At 44.7% G+C, this 15,954-nt stretch overlaps 1 pseudogene; it reads left to right on the top strand.

Moving 5' to 3' along the window:
* Nucleotides 1-11,099: 11,099 nt before the first annotated feature.
* LOC138683402 (endogenous retrovirus group V member 2 Env polyprotein-like) lies at nt 11,100-12,442 on the top strand (annotated as a pseudogene).
* Nucleotides 12,443-15,954: the final 3,512 nt, after the last annotated feature.

Here is a 15,954-nt window from a genome sequence, read left to right as displayed (position 1 = left end):
GCCAGTGCTGGGCTGGATGTTCAAAGGGAGGGTCTCCTCTACACATCATGCAACTGATGCCACATGGAGTAAGTGGATTGCACTGATCACACAACGAGCTTGCATAGGAAACCCCAGTCGCCCAGGAATTTTGGAAGTGATCACGGACTGGCCAAAAGGCAAAGCTTTTGGAATGTCGCCAGAGGAGGAGGTGACAAGTGCTGAAGAGGCCCCGCTGTATAATAAACTGCCAGAAAATGAGAGGCAATATGCCCTGTTCACTGATGGATCCTGTTGCATTGTGGGAAAGCATTGGAGGTGGAAGGCTGCTGTATGGAGTCCTAATATGACAAGTCACAGAAACTGCTGAAGGAGAAGGTGAATCGAGTCAGTTTGCAGAGGTGAAAGTCATCCAGATGGTATATACTGTGTTTTGGATTTAGTATGAGAATAATGTTGATAACACACTGATGTTTTCAGTTGTTGCTAAGTAACGTCAAGGATTTTTCAGCTTCTCATGCTCAGCCAGCAAGAAGGCTGCGGGGTGCACAAGAAGCTGGGAGGGGATACAGCCAGGGCAGCTGACCCAAACTGGCCAAAGGGATATTCCATATCATATGATGTCATGCTCAGCATATAAACTAGGGGGAAAGCTGGCTGGGGGGCTGCTGCTGCAGAACAGGCTGGGCATCGGTCAGTTTGTGGTGAGCAATTGTTTTTCATTTGCATCACTTGTTTTTTTGGGGTTTTATTTCTCTCTTTTGTGTTATTTTCCTTTTCATTGCAATTTATTATTATTATTATTTTATTTCAATTATTAAACTGTTCTTATCTCAACCCACAAGTTTGAGTTTTCTTACTTTTACCCTTCTGATTCTTTCCCCCATCCCACCAGGGGGTGGGGAGTGAGCCAGTGGCCGTGTGGTGTTTCCTTGCTGGCTGGAGTTAGACCATGACAAAGAGTTTAAGTTGCGGGAAATAAAAATATCATTATTCAGGTTCTTGCCCTGATTCTGTTCTCCTTTCCACCTCCCCAACAATACATGTGGCCTCCTATGGAGTTACAACAGCTACCTAGGTAGGAAGAATTAGCACTGACTCTGTAACTATATTGTATAGCTGTGGGAATACAATGAGGGGAAGAGCTGGAATAGTTGGAGCATTCTGGGGTTTTTTTTATGGTGAGCCTGTTTTCTTATCACTCCATCCTGCAACAGAAAGATTGAAAATCCTCTTGTTGCTTTTTATTTCTGAGAGTAGATAACATCTTTGGAAAAGTGGAAATAATCTATGCTCAGGTAGAGGGGAGAAGCAGGATTTGTGCTGAAATAAGGAATAAAGGTGAAGGTTACATAGTGTTTATAACCATGATCTGAATAACATCTTCTCTACAAAAAACATGTCATTGAAATACTGGGTTATTCATTTTACATGTGACTTTCCATAGTAATAAGCATTAATGCTTAACAGTTTAAAAATGTTGTAAAAAACCTAATTTATGCTGTGACATATCTGTGAAATAGCTTGTTCTTACTTTATTGATGGAGAAAGTCTAACCTTGTACAAATGACTTGCTCAAAGCCATGCAAATAATTGACAAATCCAGCCTGAAAACTCATGAGTTCTTAATCATGTATTCAGTTCCCTGTAACATGCCACCATTCTTATGGTCATATTATTACCTGATCAGAAAGTAACTCCCAAAATACACAAAGTATGTTTTGAGAGGAGACATTGCTTTATTCCGCGTAGGGTGCAAGGTGGAAGATTTCCACAAATTGAGCACACCTACTGAGGTTTTCAGTTGTATTGGGTTTGTGTGGCAAGGTTTTGGTAGTGGGGGGGTTACAGGGGTGGCTTCAATGAGAAGCTGCTGGAAGCTTCCCCTATGTCTGACAAAGCCAATGTCAGCCAGCTCTAAGACGGACCCGCCACTGGCCAAGGCCAAGCCACTCAGTGACAGTGGTAGCGCCTCTGTGATAATGTATTTAAGAAGGGGAAAAAAGCTGCGGTGGGCACAGAAACGGCAGCTGGAGAGAGGAGTGAGAACATGTAAGAGAAACAACCCTGCAGACACCAAGGTCAGTGAAGAAGGAGGGGGAGGAGGTGCTCCAGGCACCAGAGCAGAGATTCCCCTGCAGCCCATGGTGAAGACCATGGTGAGGCAGGCTGTCCCCCTGCAGCCTGTGGAGGACCCCACGCCAGAGCAGGTGGGTGCCTGAAGGAGGCTGTGACCCCATGGGAAGCCTGCACTGGAGCAGGTTCCTGGCAGGATCTGTGGAGAGAGGAGCCCACACAGAGCAGGTTTTCTAGCAGGACTTGTGACTCCGTGGGGATCCACGCTGGAGCAGTGTGCTCCTGAAGGGCTGCACGCCGTGGAAGGGACCCACGCTGGAGCAGTTCGTGAAGAACTGTAGCCTGTGGGAAGGACCCACGTTGGAGAAGTTTGTGGAGGACTGTCTCCCATGGGAGGGACCCCACGCTGGAGCAGGGGAAGAGTGTGAGGAGTCCTGCCCCTGAGGAGGATGAAGCGGCAGAGATAACACGTGATGAACTGACCATAAACCCCATTCCCCTGTGCCGCTGCGGGGGGTAGGTATAGAATCTGGGAGTGAAGTTGTGCCTGGGAAGAAGGGAGGGGTGGAGGGAAGGTCTTCTGAGATTTGGTTTTATTTCTCATTACCCTACTCTGGTTGATTGGTAATAAATTGAGTTAATTTTCCCCAAGCTGAGTCTGTTTTGCCTGTGATGGTAATTGGTGAGTGATCTCTCCTGTCCTTATCTTGACCAACAAGCCCTTTGTTATATTTTCTCTCCCCTGTCCAGCTGAGGAGGGGGGAGTGATAGAATGGCTTTGGTGGGCATGGGTCAACCCCCCACATCAGTCCATACGTATACACTACAGTTAAAACACCATGCCTATCTAATACATATGTTCCACCTAACTATTGCATATTCATTATGTTGAACAAGCATGACATGTTCTCTTGAGCAATCATCCCAGAGTCTTCTACGCCTGCGTGGGGGTCTCTGGTGGTCATTTGGGGAAGAATACCCCTACTCCTTTTGTCCTTTTATGGTCATGCATCATCTGAGGACACCAGGGTCTTTGTTTCTCTTGCCAACCCCTGGTTTCTCAATGCTGAAGGAGGATTATGTCCTTAATTAGCAAGTCTGTGAATCTTTAAGCATCCTCTGTTCTAAGCAGAATCTTAAACTAGATAAGCTTTACCTTGAGTACACATAATCTAAACAGTCCTTGAATAGCAAACATACCACACTTCTCATGGTTTAGGGTTTTTTCTTTAAACTGTCACCACCTTCTTATTTGTTAATCAGTCTTTTGAAGGCTTGAGGCAATAATATCAGTCCCAGCTGCATATGAGTGCTGCATACTGTAAGGGTCTTTGATTAGGTAATGTAGTTCAAAGGTGCTCAGTGCCACTGTGTTTTGGGTTTGTGTGGTGGGGTTTTGGTAGCAGGGGAGGGGGCTGCAGGGGTGGCTCCTGTGAGAAGCTTCTAGAAGCTTCCCTGGCTCCAAGTCGGACCTACCTCTGGCCAAGGCCAACCCAATCAGCAAAGGTGGTAGCACCTCTGCGATAACATATTTAAGAAGGGGAACCTGCAGTGGAGGAGGAGATTGGAATGTGAGAGAAACACCTATGCAGATACCAAGGTCAGTGAAGAAGGAGGGGGAGGAGGAGGAGGGGTGCCTGAGGAGGTGATTCCCCTGCAGCCCATGGTGAGACGGCAGGCTGTCCCCCTGCAGCCCATGGAGGTGAATGGTGGAGCAAATGCCCACCTGCAGCCCGTGGAGGACCCCACGCTGGAGCAGTTGGATGCCCCCAAAGATGGCTGTGACTCTATGAGAAAGCCCGTGCTGGAGGAGCCTATGCCTGAAGATTGGCCTGCAGAAAGGACCCATGCCAGAGAAGTTCGTGAAGGACTGTCTCCCATGGGAGGAACCCCATGCTGGAGCAGGGGAAGAGTGAGGAGTCCTCCCCCTGAGGTGGAAGGAGCAGCAGAGACAATGTGTGACAAATTGACCCCAACCCCCATTTGCCATCTCCCTGCGCCACTAGGGGGAGGAGGTAGAAAAGACCAGGAGTGGAGTTGAGCCGGGAAGGAGGGAGGGGTGGGGGGAAGGTGTTCTAAGATTTGGTTTTACTTCTCATTATCCTTGTTTTGATTTGATTTGTAGTAAATTAAATTGATTTTGTTTCTTCCCCAAGTTGAGCCTGTCTTTTGCCTGTGACCGTAATTGATGAGTGATCCCTCCCTGTCCTTGTCTTGACCCAGGAACACTTCTTTATATTTTCTCCTCCTCATCCCACTGGGGCCGGGGGGGAGGAGTGAGGGAGCAGCTTTGTGGTGCTTTGTTACCAGCTGGTCTTAAACCATGATACACTGGAATTCACCCACTATTGAGACAAGGGGAGTCAAAAGAATCTCAGTAGACATAATAAAGGGGGGTGAAAGATGATGTTTAGTGCTTACATTGTTGAAATTAGCTGAGGTAGAGACAGTCCTTGATAAGAAGAGCTGGTCCCAAGAACCAGCCAATGAGGTAAAGACAGTCCTTGATAAGAAGCAGGAGCAGGCCCCAAGAGCCAGCTAAGACTGGTCTTGCGGCTTGGGTGAATACCAAGAAATCACTGAGCCTGCGCAAGGAAAAAGGTTACTAGCGGTGACGAAGAGGAGTCATCTATCTTCATCTCTGCGACCACCAGACGACCACCATAAAGAGGCCCTGCGCAGGCGCAGTTGGGAGGGGACTATGGAAATGACCTCTCGGAGCAAATTTTAATATGAAGCGGGGATAGGTCATGCATATGTATAGGCGTATTGTGAATATGTAATACCTGACTGTATAAACTTGAGGCGAACTGCCGAGTCGGGCGCGCACAACTTTGGTGGGACTACCCCCCGTGCCGCCCAGCGCTGAATGAACATACCTACTTTACAGTCTCACTGATTGTGGAGTCTGTTTTCCAAACGTCAGTTTTGGCGAGCCAGCCAGGAGACTCTCTGCTCGGCTGAGGGACCGACTGCGGAGCGGACGCCCCTCGGCGCGCCCCGAGCACTTTCCTCGGAGGAGCCTCCGCTGCCAGCCGCTCACCGCGGGAGCAAACAACCTCCTGAAGCCGCGGACCAAACGGTATGTTTTACAAGGGGAGCCTGTAAAAGTACGGGCCGGGGCAGCTGGTAAATCGCACAGAGACGTCTGGCGTGCAGCATAGTCCCTGTAAGGGAGGAGGGTACCCTGTATGGGGGATTTGCTGACCGATAGAGCGGCCGCTAGCGATCTTGGGGGTAGATCGAGCAAATCCGGGGTGACTGCTGCATCCCAGTATTGGGAGCCAGGACAGACCTGTCGATGACTGGTATATAAGAGGCAGGAGAAGGGTAAGTGCACCCCCTCGCAATTGCGCTTGGTTTATGGGGTAAGTGGACCCCCTCGCAATTGCGCTTGGTTTATTTTTTGCAGCTGCTGAAGGTTGTCAACTGGAGCGATGCTTGTATGATGTGAATGTTTGGAAATTTATGTTAAAGATTTTGTGTGGGTGTGTGGAAATGATATGTTGAAATTTATAGGTGTATGTATGTTTGTTAATGTCTGAATGTCTTTACGTATTAATAGGGGTCATTTCTTGCTTTGTATGTGGGCTTGCAACTGGACTATATAATAATTAGCGTCTGGCTTGGGTTTTGTTGAAGTGTAAATCTTGTGGGAGAAGCTGGTACTGTACATCTAGCAGACAGAAACGAGACTGCCTTGAGTGTTTTCTCCAAATTCCACACCTTTATGATTGGGAAAGAGCTCACTAAGAATCCAAAATAGTGAGATTGGTGTGTAAAGGAAAATTTAATTCCAGAAATTTGGGACGTGTGGGAGGAAAACTGGGAAAGACTGTAAAAGAAGTGTAAGAAACAATTTGCATGGAAGCTTATTAAAAGGAGAAGCTAAGATCAAACTTAAGAATCATTAGGAGGAGTTATAAAATGGGAAACAATCAAGGAGGAATATTGAGGAAAAGTCCTCTGGGTTGTGTAATTGCCCACTGGAAAGATATTGTTGGGACCGGAGGTACGGAAAGTAAAAAGAACCTTATTAAATACTGCAATCAGTGGTGGCCGTTGTATAAGTTGGAAAGTGATGCTAAGTGGCCACTTAATGGATCACTAGTATTATAATACTCTATTACAACTACTGTTGTTTTTAAGGAGAGAAGGAAAATGGGATGAGGTTTCATATGCAGACATGTTTTTCACCCTCCGAAATCATCCGGAGTGGCAAAGGGACTGTGGAATGGTACCCCCACAGGACCCCATGGTGCTTGCACTTGAGCGAGAGAACAACAAGGAGCTTAGAGGTAAACTGAGGCGGTGTTGTTCGGCATGTAGTATTGGACAAAGATGTACAAAGACAAATAAAATTCATCAGGCACCAGAACAAGATCTAACTGATTTGTTTAAGCCTCCCCCTCGACCACAGGAACAGGATGCAGACTCGAATAGAACTCCGACCCCCCCGAGCAGTCCTGTATCCTCCCGTACTAGGAAGAAAATTGCCTCAACAGCTTTACAAGTACCTCTCCGAGAGGCGGTGGGGCCAGAGGGTGGGACGATGCTAATCAAAGTACCCTTTTCTACTGCTGACCTAGGGGAATGGAAAAAGGTTGCAAAAGATTATAGGAGAGATCCGATAACTGTAGCTAAGCATTTCCAATTTATTGTGAAACAGCATAACCCTGATTGGAAGGATATACAGCTATTATTGGAATATATGACTGAGACAGAGAAACAGCTGATTTTAAAAACAGCAGGAAACCTTGCTGAAGATCATTATAAGATTACAGGAGGGGACATTAAGGAATATTTCCCTCTCCAAGACCCAAAGTGGGATGCTAATAGATCTGCACATATGGAAAGATTGCAGGGGTATCAGGAGTGGATTATGAAAGGAATGGAGAGAGCGATCCCCAAAACTATAAATTGGTCAGCTTTATATGCAGTCAAACAGAGTCCTTCCGAGTCTCCATCCGAATTCCTGGATTGACTGAGGGATGTAATGCGCCGCAACACACCGCTGGATCCTGGGTCAGAGGTAGGAATACAACAATTAGTCTCCCTGTTTTTGGGTCAGTCTACAGGGGATATAAGGCGCAAACTTCAGAAATTACGCCCTACAGAGGGTAGGAATTTAGAAATATTGTTGGACGAAGCATGGAGGGTATTTAGTAACAGAGAAGAAGGATATAGGCAAGGGCAAAGGAAATTAATGGCTGTTATTCAGGAAGAAAGAGGAAGAGGGCCTAGACGAGACTTGTCCCGACTGGGCAAGGATCAATGTGCTTTGTGTAAGAAATTTGGTCATTGGAAAAGGGAATGCCCAAGGAACAAGGAGGATGAGAGGGTTCAAACAGGAAGAACGGTAGCCCCTGTGAAGGGAGACTGATGGGAACCTGGGGAATCTACCCTAGCGGATCCACTGGTTATAATTAAGCTAGGGAAAACACAACAAGAGGTAGAATTTTTGGTAGATACAGGAGCAACATACTCGGTTTTGAATCAAGCTTTGATGCCCCTGGGAGATGATTATGTCATGGTGAAAGGAGCAACTGGCCAAAGTGAAAAGGCATATTTTTGTAAACCTTTAGAATATAAATCAGGAAAACAGTGGGGCATTCATAAATTTTTATATATGCCCAACTCCCCAAAGGCACTTTTGGGAAGGGACTTGTTGGAACAATTGGGAGCAAAAATTGTATTCAAAAAGGGAGAAATTACTCTGGAGGTAAAAGATCAGCAATATATTCAAATATTGAGCCTAACTTTAACCAGTCTCCCCCTAGAAGGAAATATTAACGAGGACATCTTAAACCAAGTGTACCCAGGGGTATGGGCTACCGATGCACCTGGAAGAGTGAAAAGTGCTCCACCTGTTGAAGTTAGGATCAAGGAAGGCCAAAAGCCAGTAAGAATTAAACAATATCCCCTAAAGAAGGAAGACAGAGAAGGAATCCGGCCGGTGATAGAAAAATTTTTGCAGTTGGGATTATTAAAAGAGTGTGAGTCTGAATTCAATACCCCTATATTACCTGTTCGGAAGCCCGATGGGTCATATCGGGTGGTCCAAGACTTACGGGCGGTGAATAAGATAACTGAAGATCTTTACCCGGTAGTGGCGAACCCATATACCCTGTTGACCGTATTAACACCTGAATTGACTTGGTTTACTGTTTTAGATTTGAAGGATGCTTTCTTTTGCCTCCCTCTCCATGAAGCCAGCCAAAAATTATTTGCATTTGAATGGGAAAACCCCAAGAGTGGTCGAAAGACCCAGCTCACTTGGACGGTGTTGCCACAAGGATTTAAGAATAGTCCTACCATTTTTGGCAATCAGCTTGCGAAAGACTTAGAGTCCTGGGAAGCCCCGTCTGAGGAGGGGAAGCTGTTGCAGTATGTGGATGATATCCTGATCGCCACTAAAACAGAGAAAGATTGTATGACATGGACGGTGAGTCTGTTGAATTTCCTGGGACTCCAGGGGTACCGGGTATCCAAGAAAAAGGCACAGGTAATGCAACGCAAAGTGAATTATTTGGGCTATGAAATTAGTGCGGGACAAAGAACTTTGGGACAGGCCCGTAAAGAGGCAATATGTCAAACTCGTAGACCTCAGACAGTAAAAGAGTTACGGACTTTTCTGGGAATGACAGGGTGGTGCCGATTGTGGATCTATAATTATGGATTGCTCGTTAAACCACTGTATGCATTGACAGCCACTGAGCAGAAACACCTTGAGTGGAATAAGGAGACTGAACGAGCCTTTGAGCTACTGAAAAAGGCTTTGATGTCGGCCCCGGCCTTAGGACTCCCAGATGTGAGTAAGCCGTTTCTTCTTTACTCCCACGAGAAGCAGGGCATTGCCCTGGGAATATTAGCACAAAACCTGGGCCCATATCGACGGGCAGTTGCTACCTCTCTAAGCAGTTAGACACGACTGCAAAAGGTTGGCCTGGATGCCTGCGGGCGGTTGCGGCTGTGATACTGAATATACAGGAAGCCCGAAAGTTTACTCTGGGCCAGAAAATGACTGTTCTGGTGTCTCACACAGTATCAGCAGTACTTGAAGCAAAAGGTGGACACTGGCTCTCTCCACAAAGATTCCTGAGATACCATGCTATATTGGTAGAGCAGGATGACGTGGAGATTATAGTCACTAACATTGTCAACCCAGCTTCTTTTCTCAGCGGGAACACAGGAGAACCGGTACATCATGACTGTTTGGAAACCATCGAAGCAACATATGCCAGTCGCCCAGACCTGAAAGACAGCCCCATGGAAAACGGAGAAACCTGGTTCACAGACGGAAGCAGTTACGTCCTAAATGGTAATCGACATGCGGGATATGCTGTCACCACCAGCCAAGAGGTAATAGAATCAGGGGCTTTACCCATGAACACCTCCGCACAGAAGGCAGAAATAATTGCTCTAACCCGCGCCCTGGAATTGGCCCAGGACAAAGTTGTGAACATTTATACAGACTCAAAATATGCCTTTGGAGTTGTACACGCACATGGAGCAATTTGGAAGGAGAGAGGACTATTGAGTTCTCAAGGGAAAAATATCAAACACGCAGAAGAAATTCTGAAGTTACTGGAAGCTGTCCAGCTCCCTAAGAAAGTAGCAATTATGCATATTAAGGCACACCAGAAAGTGAGCTCAGATCTGGAAAAAGGGAATGAACTGGCAGACAGAGAGGCAAGACAAGTGGCCAAAACAAAGGTAAAAATAGAAGGGGCCTTAATTCCTGATAGACAAATCTCCCTAGAAGGTAAGCCAGAATACACTAAGGAAGACCAAAAGCTCATTACAGATTTAGAAGGGTCATATAATGAAGAGGGGTGGGCTCATACCCCACAGGGAAAGCTAATCGTTCCCTCTTGCTTATTATGGCATTTGATACGGGAGGAACATAGGAAAAGACATTGGGGAACAGAAGCTCTGTATAATCATTTGATAAGAGAAATTGTGGCTAGAAATTTATACACCACGGTGAGACAGGTGACACAACAGTGTGATTTTTGCCTCCAGACTAATCCTAAGAATACCCCCAAGCTGGAAATGGGCCAGATTGGAAAAGGCAATGGGCCTGGACAACAATGGCAAATTGATTTCACGGAACTTCCAAGAAAAGGGGGGTATCGATATTTACTGGTATTAACTGATACCTTTTCAGGTTGGCCAGAAGCATTCCCAACAAGAACGGCTAAAGCTCGGGAGGTAACTAAAATACTGGTACAAGAGATAATACCACGTTTTGGGGTTCCAGCAACCATATCCTCTGACAGAGGACCACATTTTGTCTCAAAAATAGTACAACAAATTAGCCGCCACTTGGGTATAGATTGGCAGCTTCATACTCCATATCACCCCCAGTCGAGTGGTCAAGTGGAAAAAATGAACCACTTAATCAAACAGCAAATTGTGAAATTAGGACAAGAAGCAAATCTGACATGGCCTCAGTCTCTCCCTTTAGCCCTTCTGCGTATACGAACAAGACCAAAGGCGAAAGAAGGACTGAGCCCCTTTGAAATCCTGTATGGACAACCCTATGGGATACAGAGAGGGGTGTCTGTACAAGCGGGGGATGAAATTATGACTTCTTACATGGTGGCATTAGGTAAGCAACTTAATAAAATCAGGAAGCATGTGGTAGGGACTCGAGGGAGAGGTTTGGATGGGCCTGTGCATAATATACAACCAGGGGATTATGTGTATATAAAGTCTCTTACAGAAAAAACTCTGGAGCCGCAGTGGGAAGGACCCTTTCAAGTACTACTTACCTCCTTCACCGCGATTAAGATCAAGGAACAGAACGCCTGGATCCATCACACTAGGGTGAAGAAGGCACCCAAAGGACAATGGACTTCACAGGAAAAAGGACCTTTGAAGCTCAAATTTGTGAGACATTGATTGTTATGTTTCTGAGTTGGACCTTGTCCAAGGGGCAGGCTTGGGATCGAAATACTTATTTAAATATGACAGAGAGTATCTCGAAAGTACTAAATTTATCAGATTGTTGGGTATGTAATCCCCTTCCTCAGGGGAACATGGAGCTCCCCTTTTTAGGAATCCCAACCACAAATTGGACATCTCTTATTGAAGATGGGCCAGACAGGAATGGATCATGCCCTCATGGAAAGGGAAATACCCAGCAGGGACCCAACTTTGATCTGGAGGTGCCCAACCCTAAAGAGATCTTAATTACTGGCCGTTGCTTAAATATTACCGATAATATTTGGGGAGACATGGATAATTGTAGCCTTGCGGAAAATCTGGGAACTTTTGATAAAGGAAAATTAGAGCACCTTGGACTAAACTTAAGTATCAGTTTCTATTATATCCGGAAACCAAAGGGGGGGCCAGGAAAGAAGGGGCAAGAACAAGACAGAAGGGAGACACATCCCGGTCCAAGATGCAACACGGGGCCCGGATACTGGTGGCTCTGTGGGGATGGTAGGGCCAGAAAGAGTTTACCCCAGAACTGGAAGGGACACTGTGTTCGAGGGTACCTTGCACCTCAGACCAGTATATTCGAGGGAGCTTCGCCTCCCCGAGGGTTTTTGAGAACACCTTGGCTCCGTGTAAAATGGGCTGAAAACCCACTAGTTATTCGAGGTACTGGGTACCATAGTTTTGTCCGATGGTTAATTCCCTCTTTAGGGGTAAGCGAGTTGGAGAAAGCTATCGTGAATATATCTGCTACATTAGAGATTATAGAACGTGCTACAATTGATGCAATTCGAGGGCTGCAACTGGAAATACAATCCCTAAGTAAAGTAGTACTCTAAAATAGAATGGGATTGGACATGCTTTTAGCAAAAGAAGGGGGCTTATGTGTAGTTATAAACCAAACTTGCTGTACCTATATCAATCAAAATCAACGAATTGAAACAGATCTTGAGGAGATATGGGAAAAGACTAAAATACTACATGAAGTTTCCCAAGATGACACTTCTTGGGGCTTGACAGGCATATTAGAAAAACTAACCTCCTGGTTGCCAAATTTAACATGGTTAAAGCATTTGTTTGTCACTATAATAATCATCATTCTCTTGTCTGTGGTCCTTTGCATAGTGGTTCGATGTGGCCTTTTGTGCTGTAAGAGTACAGGAGACTCTTACAGTGAATGGAAAAAGAATCAGTTACGACGAAAACTGGAGACCAACAAATACTTTGAGAGGATGCTAGATAGGGAAATAATGTATTAGAAGTACTAGGATTAAATATAGTAAAAGAATTTACTATTTTCTAGAAAAGGGGGGACTGAGACAAGGGGAGTCAAAAGAATCTCAGTAGACATAATAAAGGGGGGTGAAAGATGATGTTTAGTGCTTACATTGTTGAAATTAGCTGAGGTAGAGACAGTCCTTGATAAGAAGAGCTGGTCCCAAGAACCAGCCAATGAGGTAAAGACAGTCCTTGATAAGAAGCAGGAGCAGGCCCCAAGAGCCAGCTAAGACTGGTCTTGCGGCTTGGGTGAATACCAAGAAATCACTGAGCCTGCGCAAGGAAAAAGGTTACTAGCGGTGACGAAGAGGAGTCATCTATCTTCATCTCTGTGACCACCAGACGACCACCATAAAGAGGCCCTGCGCAGGCGCAGTTGGGAGGGGACTATGGAAATGACCTCTCGGAGCAAATTTTAATATGAAGCGAGGATAGGTCATGCATATGTATAGGCTTATTGTGAATATGTAATACCTGACTGTATAAACTTGAGGCGAACTGCCGAGTCGGGCGCGCACGACTTTGGTGGGACTACCCCCCGTGCCGCCCAGCGCTGAATGAACATACCTACTTTACAATCTCACTGATTGTGGAGTCTGTTTTCCGCACGTCACTATTATGCTGTAAGATATGGCTTTGGATCCCAAAGTCTCTTCAGTAAGAACTGGATGTATGAAGGACTTCAAGTACCTGTCACTGTTAGTTAAATAACAGCAATCAGTGACTATATCTACATTAGTAAATTAAGTGCACGCATGAACTTTTTTGGGTTCTGAAGACAAATGATAGAATAGCATGCAACTCTATAAGGAAACTCTCTTGGGCTCCAAAACAGGATGGCTGCATGCAAACTACCAATTGGGAAGGGTCCCTGCATTGTCTCAACTGTTGAATAGCTCCTGGGAATTGTCTGGTGGAATGTTTGTAGGCGTAGCAGAAAAGGGTGCTATGAACTGGACTGTACTAGATTTAACTGTTGATATAGAGAACGAACTGCTTATTGCTTAATGATCTAGCTCTTCTTGATTATCTCTCTGAAACTTTACATACCAAGGACTGGTGTTTGCCAAGGATTAAGCCTGTCAGAGACTGGTACTTGGGAGTGATGAGCAAGAAGGAGCCATGAGCAATCACAAAAACTTAATTAAACATTTGATGAATTTACGATCTTGTTGAGAAGGCACAAGCAGAGGCCTTGCTTGAATAGATAGGGCCAGAAAAGATAAGAACTCCTGCCTTTGTTCTCATCCTTGTAGATAATTTAGCTTAAATTAGCCATATGGTTTTACATCACTAATGAAAACTTAGATAATAAGAGCACTAACAAGCATTTTTTTAGGTACTAACGTGCATTCTTTAGGATAAGATGTATCAAAACATGTAAAGGACCATACTATGCAGAATCACCTGAGGAGGGTCAAGTAGTGGACAAGTGAGGAAGACTACGGAAGACCGCCAGAGGACTCCTGAAGACAACCAGAGACCTTCAATGTACCTGCGTAAAGGACATTTGCATATGCTAATAGTTTCCCAGAAAAACTAATGAATATGTATAATATTTCTCAGAAATCTAGTGAATATGTATGTAGAACATGTACTTAACCTGCACAATTAGGCCTGACGGTGTGCACGATAGGTGGAGCAATCCCCCGTGCATCCAGCGCTGCCAATAAAGAATACCTACTTAATAGTTAATCAAGCTATTGAGTTAGATTCTTTGAATCGCTGTGTAGGCAGTCATATTCCAATGCTTGGGAATATTCCATTTTATTTACTAGTACAGACACAGACCATATAAATCCTCTACAGGTAGTACTGTTGCCGAAATCCGGAATAAAACTCCTTAACAGCAATGAGAAGTTAAGAAGCAGGCACTTCTTTATTGCAGTGCTGGGCACACAGGGGATCACTCCACCTAGTGTGTGCACCTGTCTAGTTTAATCATGCAGGTTAAATACACACCTGTTATACATAGTCACTAAATTTCTGGGAAATGTCATACATAATCATCAACTGTCTGATAAATCATTAGCATATGTAAATGTCCCTTTACGCAGGCGTGGTGAAGTCTCTGGTGGTCTTCAGAAGCCCTCTGGGGGTCTTCCATAGTCTTCCTCACTTTGTCCGATAGTTGACCTCTCTTATGTGATTCTGCGCAGTATGATTTTTGCCATCATGTATTAGATTTACATAAAAGTACATTCAATGTTAATTCTTGAATTTAACGTTTCTAGTGATTGGCCCTCAGTCACACCACCTTATCAATATTCTTATACTAAAACCTTCATTGGTTAATCTTACTTAATTCTACTAATTGGAATCTTGATCAAAGTGGGGTTTCTAAGCAACAGAACTAAGGTCCATAACGATCTCTCTTAGTTTCTTAGGACAAAACACTACAAACTAACAAATCGGTCCAAGTTTCTATGGTTAACTAATTTTAGACAATACTTACTTTCTTATGACTGTATACAGCACGTTTTGTATGTATGTTCCTAAGTTTCGATGACTACATTGCGAGCTTCAAACCCCTATATTCTACAATCTTTACCTTTTGATCAAACCCAGCCTATATAAAATTTTAACTTATCAGAATATTTGTAACAGTACTGTGTGATTGTCGTGGTTTCAGCCCAGCCGGTAACAAAGGACCACGCGGCCGCTCGCTCACTCCTCCCGCCCCCCTCCGGTGGGATGGGGGGAAGACGGAGGAGAGAAAAAAAAAAACAAACCTGGAACCTTGAGGGTTGAGATAAAGGCAGTTTACTGGGACAACACAAAGAAATTGCAACAACAACAACGGTACTAATGAAAAAGTATACAAAAAGAGTGATGCACAGTGCAACTGCTCACCACCCGGGACCCGACGCTCTGCCACTTCCCCCACCGAAAAGAAGAGCCCACCCCCCCCCGGCCCGCTCCCCATTTATATACTGAGCATGATGTCACATGGTATGGAATAGCTCCTTGGCCAGTTCAGGTCAGCTGCCCCGGCTATGCCCCCCACCTCCCAGGTTCCTGTAAAAAAATTAACTCTATCCCAGCTGAACCCAGGACAGTGATTAGACTTTTATTTACCATAAATAAATAAACTATTCTAATGGAAGCATTAACAAATATGCAACAATGTATTTCTATGTGTCGGAGTCGGTTTTGGCCCTTGTAAAAGATTGGTCATATGCAACCAAAATCTATTTAAATTAGAACAACAGAAAATTTGTAATCTATCTATGCTGCAATATTTCAATATTAGACCAAGGTTAAGGGATAGCAGACCCAGTAGCTTGTATATTTTAATTCCCAGATTTGCTATCCTGCAAACTAACTCTAGGGCATATGTAAAGACACTTCAGATAATCTAATCTGACACCATCCACTGCAGGGATGAAGGAGTAACTATCCTAGCATCATTTCTACCATGGTTTTCAGGAGGAGAGGAAAAAAAAAAGAGACCTATTTGTAAACACACAAGAAGTATTAAGAAAATATGATTCCCCTTGTTCCTTGTCATGACCTGGACTGGACAGACCAGGGAGTTGCATTGAATTTGGAATTCCCTTGGGCTAAATTAAGGTGAAATGACACCAAACGATCAGTTAAACATTTTATTCATGACAGAAGTAAACTGAATTTGGGAGGCATAACAGTAGGTGGTGTGGTTTCTCACAACAGGAA

The sequence above is a fragment of the Haliaeetus albicilla genome, chromosome W (genome assembly GCF_947461875.1).
Source record: "Haliaeetus albicilla chromosome W, bHalAlb1.1, whole genome shotgun sequence".
Lineage (NCBI taxonomy): Eukaryota > Metazoa > Chordata > Aves > Accipitriformes > Accipitridae > Haliaeetus > Haliaeetus albicilla.
Note: the sequence above shows the minus strand (reverse complement) of the source record. Positions and strands in the feature narration are given on the sequence as shown.